Consider the following 4,788-nt stretch of genomic DNA (forward strand, 5'->3'; position numbering starts at 1 on the left):
CATGCAGTCAATCACAGTCTGAAATGGCTATGGCTATCGTTGTATGAAAACAGAATGGTACTAACACAGCCAACAACCTGACCCGTGGAGCCACAGTCTGAAACCAGCACTCCTCCATCAAGTAGAGCAGGAGGAAAAAGTATAAAAGAGAGTGGGATGGAGGGGAAAAAACGAACTCTCAGACCCCAGTGGAAGGGTGTGATAAGGGGAGATGGGGCTGGTGGGTGGCGCTGACCCAACAGCCAGGGCTGTGAGCCCAGATCCTGGGAGAGAGCTGGGGAGCCTGCCCACTGCTGAGTGTGACTCACCCCAGGCAGTTTTCTCTGTGACTCCAGGGACTAGTAATTCCACACCAGGCTCCAGTAGGATCACATCTCCTCCCAAGGTATCAAGGGAGATAGAGAAAGCCGCTGCTGTCCAGGGCTCGATTGAGGAATTCTCGGAACTGTGGCAGCGCTTGAGCCAAAATACAGTGGTCTGTTTGAAGTTATGAAGCAAAACTTCTCACATGGATACAGTGTCTTCCTCACCCACCGTTCTCATAACCTCTCATTGACTGACCACTTCCTCAAGTGTCTTGACAGCTTTCTGCAGGGAAAACGCTCCCACAACTAGCAGGATGCAGGAAGGCTTTCCTAGAGCCAATCAAATCCCAAAGCATGGGTTTTTGCAATACAGGAATAAACAAACCTTTCTCATTGGCAAGGGTGTACTGACTGTATAATTGCTATTTTGATGAATAAAGACTTGAGTCTCACTACAGTGATTTAAAGCTCACGGTCTGAAAGGCAGCTCCTTTTGCATCCAGTTAAAACTTAACACCATCTTTTCTGCTTTCAATGTCTTTTTTGGAATGGTTACTCTGTTTAGGGCTTTCAGTGCTTTGAGAATAGAGACGGTGATTGGACAGCTTTGTCTTGCTCCCGTATCGGAAGGACCGGTTTTAGCTTTCCATAATTGAGTAGGGTCTTGCCTATGGGCTTGTCTTCTACAGACTTTATTATGTTGAAGTACGTTTCTTCCGTACTTAATCGCTCAAGAAGTTTTATTCCAAAACTGTGTTTATCTTGGCAAATGTGTTTTCTGCTTCTGATGAGAGAGGAACATGGAGTGTGCTCTTCATTCTCTTAATCTTGTGGAGCACATTGGTGCTTTGCAGCAATTGAACTGTCCTTGCGTTCCAGAGACATGCGGCATCTAATTGTGAACAATGGTTCTTCCAAAGCGCTGCTGACCTCTGCCTTGCTAGTATTGGGTCAGGAGTTTCTGCACTATCAGGGACATTAGCTTGCAGTATTTTTGGTTTGCTTGTTTCTGTTTCGTCTTCCCCACCATGGTATCATTTTCTGGTTTTGCTATGAGGGTAATGCTAGCCCCGGCAAAGAAATGTCTGAGCACCGCTCCTACTGAAGAGGGGACCAAGCAAGGTGTCTAGGCTCTCCAGTCTACCACTATGGAAGTCTTGCCCCCACCAATCTGTTTTCTCCCAAGCTAGTCAATTTTTTTTTGATGTTCATGAAGCTTGGGAAGTAGTAACAGGAATGGAGCAACCCTGCTTTTACCTAAGAAAATTTTCTCTCTCATGTAGAAGGCCCCATCTCGCTCCATACTCTAGAACGTGGGTCTTTGTTCTTCTCTGACATGGCTGCCCAGAGGGCAGGCCACAGACTTTCTTGATTTCCAGGAGCATCCAGACATGCGTACCTCACCTCGCCACCCCCTTTCAAGTCTGTTTGAATGTCATTTTCCTTTGCTACTTCATATACAATCGCAATTCTTGTTTTAAAAGCTTATTGTTTTTTCTTGTTTATTTCTACTTGAACATACACTTCAAGGGATAGGAAGGGTTCTTTGTCGTTTTGTTTACTGTTGCACACAGGCTGTCTAAAACTATGTCTGGAGCATGAGCCATGGGTGTACTAACTGTACGCATACCTTGAAGGGAAACATTAGTGTGCTGGGTGGACATGCCAGTCACCAAAGCCTTTGCTTTACAGGTCTGAGGACCTGAGTTCAATTCCCAGAAGCCATGTAAGAGAAACTGTGTCATAGCAAGCACTGTGACCCCAGCACTTGGCAAACAGAGGCAGACACATCCCCTTGGCTCACCAACCAGCCAATTTAGCTGTTTGATGTGTTCCAGGTTGTTTAGAGAACTTGTCTCAAAAAGAAAAGAAAAAAGCAAGACCAAGGTTTTTTTTGTTTGTTTGTTTGTTTGTTTTGTTTTTTGAGACAGGGTTTCTCTGCAGCTTTAGAACCTGTCCTGGAGCTAACTCTTGTAGACCAGGCTGGTCTCGAACTCACAGAGATCCGTCTGCCTCTGCCTCCTGAGTGCTGGGATTAAAGGCGTGCACCACCACCGCCAGGCTATAACAAGACCAAGTTGAACGGCACCTAAGGAATGACACTCGATGTTGCCCTCTGACCTCCGTACAAGCATGCATACATGTGCCTACACACACACACACACACACACACACACACACCTCCACGTGGATGTGCATACCTATACTCACACATGGACATACACAAAGAAACACTGAGGTCCTTTACAGAATGTGGTGCCTAGGATTCAACTACTGGACAAAGCTGGGGCTGGTGCTTTATCAAAATTCTAAGCAGTCAGGGCTGGAGAGGAGGCTCAGCAGGTAAGAGCACTCGGGGCTCTACAAACCTGACTTTGGTTCTTAGCACCCATCTGGGGCAACTCACAACTATCTGTAGCTCCAACTCAGCACCAGGGGATTGAGCGTCCTCTTCTGGATTTTATGGGCACTGCACCATGTGACATATACTCTTGCACAAACAAAAAAGAAATACATCTTTTCAAAAACCCAATGGTCACAAGGTATCACTTCCCGGTGAGTCTTGGCATTGTTGGGGAACACAAGAAAAGGGTGCCATTCTTTGTCAATATCACATATTTCTTCCATGCTTGGCAGCTTCATCGTTGGTTTGATTGCATTTTGGGGGACCGGTAATGCCGGTTTCTTCTGTTTTCCAGTTGATATCTCACTATGGAAAGAAGGCCATCTCTCCACGGAGACTCTGTGTGATCAGACCTCCAGGCCTTTTCTCCTGTCACTTCCAGGAGAGACTCTGTCATCTCAGAACGGCTGGGACAAGTTGGGGCAGGACTGGCTTTGTTCCACTGTCTTAGATGCAAAACGTGAAAACTGACCTCAGTGCAGGGAGGACAGAGTGATCCTCTTGTGTCCCCTTCACTGGCACATGGTCATTACAGCCCCTACTTCCTGTCTACCTTATGTTACAGCTTCTGGAAAACGGGATCTTCAATCTCTCGGTGGTCCCTAAGGTCACCACTGACGCTTCCTCTCTTAGAAGCAAACAGATGGTTCCACTTTCCACTTGTTCAACTCAGCACGAGGCTTGGGATAGGGTGGGGGCAGAAGACAGACCAGATGCAAGGTCTGTGTAACTTCCTAAAAGTCTGAAATAAACATTGGCTCATAAGAAGACACACAGCGAGGGAAAGTACTGTGCTCAGCTCCCAGCATCTTCCGGTGGTAACAACCTGTATGACAGAGAACAGAATCACATCCAGGAAAATGGCACTGGTACAAGGTCACAGGCATGCCATATGCCTATATGCCACAAAGAAATACTATCTATCTATCTATCTCTCTATCTATCTATCTATCTATCTATCTATCTATCTATCTATCTATCTATCCATCATCTGTCTATCTCTTTCCCTTCCTCTCCCTATTCCTCTCTCACTCTTTCCTTTCCTTCCTCCAATTTCCATTGTTTTAAATTCCTTAACAGGGTCTCATTTATCCCAGTTTGGCCTTGTACTCACTAGCAGAGTCCCTGCCTCCACCTCCCAAGTACTGGGATTACAGGTGTGTACCACCATGCCTGGTTTATGCGGTTCTGGGGTGGAACCACCGGCTTTGTGCATGCTAGGCAAAGGCTCTACTGACTGAGCCACATCCCCCAGCACCACCTAGAGAAAAAAAAAAGTAAAGGGAAATAAAAGAGCAAATTCTGAACACCTGTTTCAGTTTGTCTTTTAATTTTTTTAAATGTCCGTAATTTATGTTAGTAATGGGAGAGATGCCACGTTTGTATAAGTTTGTTAGTTTCCTGTTGCCACCCCAGCAAATTCCTGCACGTACGAAGGATGAAGCCAAGGGACTGAGCCAGGTGTAGCCGCTGTGCTGTAATCAAGACTTGGGAAGGTAGAGGCAAGAGCATTTTGAGCTCCAGGTCAGTCTGGGTTATGAAGTTGGTGAAGTTAGACTCTATCTAAAAACAAAGCACACACAAACAAACCCTTTCAAACAAAACAACAAAAAGAAAGAAAGGAAAGAAGGAAGGAAGGAAGGAAGGAAGGAAGGGGAAGGAAGAGGAAGGAAGGAAGGAAGAAGGAAGGAAGGAAGGAAGGAAGGAAGGAAGGAAGGAAGGAAGGAAGGAAGGAAGAAGGAGGAGGAGGAGGAGGGAGGGAGGGAAGGAGGAAGGAAGGAAGGAAGGAAGAAAGGAAGGACGAGGAAGAGGTGAGAAGAGCACAGTGGCTTTGTTCTCGTAGGTTCTTCCTTTTGCACAGATTCCTTAGCCTCTGGACACACTCCAGCTCCACCTGCGTGCGGCGGTTCTGATGCATTCATGTGAGGACACTTGTGATAGCTTTTAGTCCCGCCTAGACCGCTCAGAATTACCATCTCCCCACAGTAAGCCCCCTCCCCTCCCTGCAGCCACCAAAGCCCCGTTTCTGTGTAAGTAACATTTACTGGATGACTGGGGAGGCTGACACTCAGCTTGCCC

The sequence above is a fragment of the Arvicola amphibius genome, chromosome 6 (assembly GCF_903992535.2).
Source record: "Arvicola amphibius chromosome 6, mArvAmp1.2, whole genome shotgun sequence".
In the NCBI taxonomy this organism is placed as follows: domain Eukaryota; kingdom Metazoa; phylum Chordata; class Mammalia; order Rodentia; family Cricetidae; genus Arvicola; species Arvicola amphibius.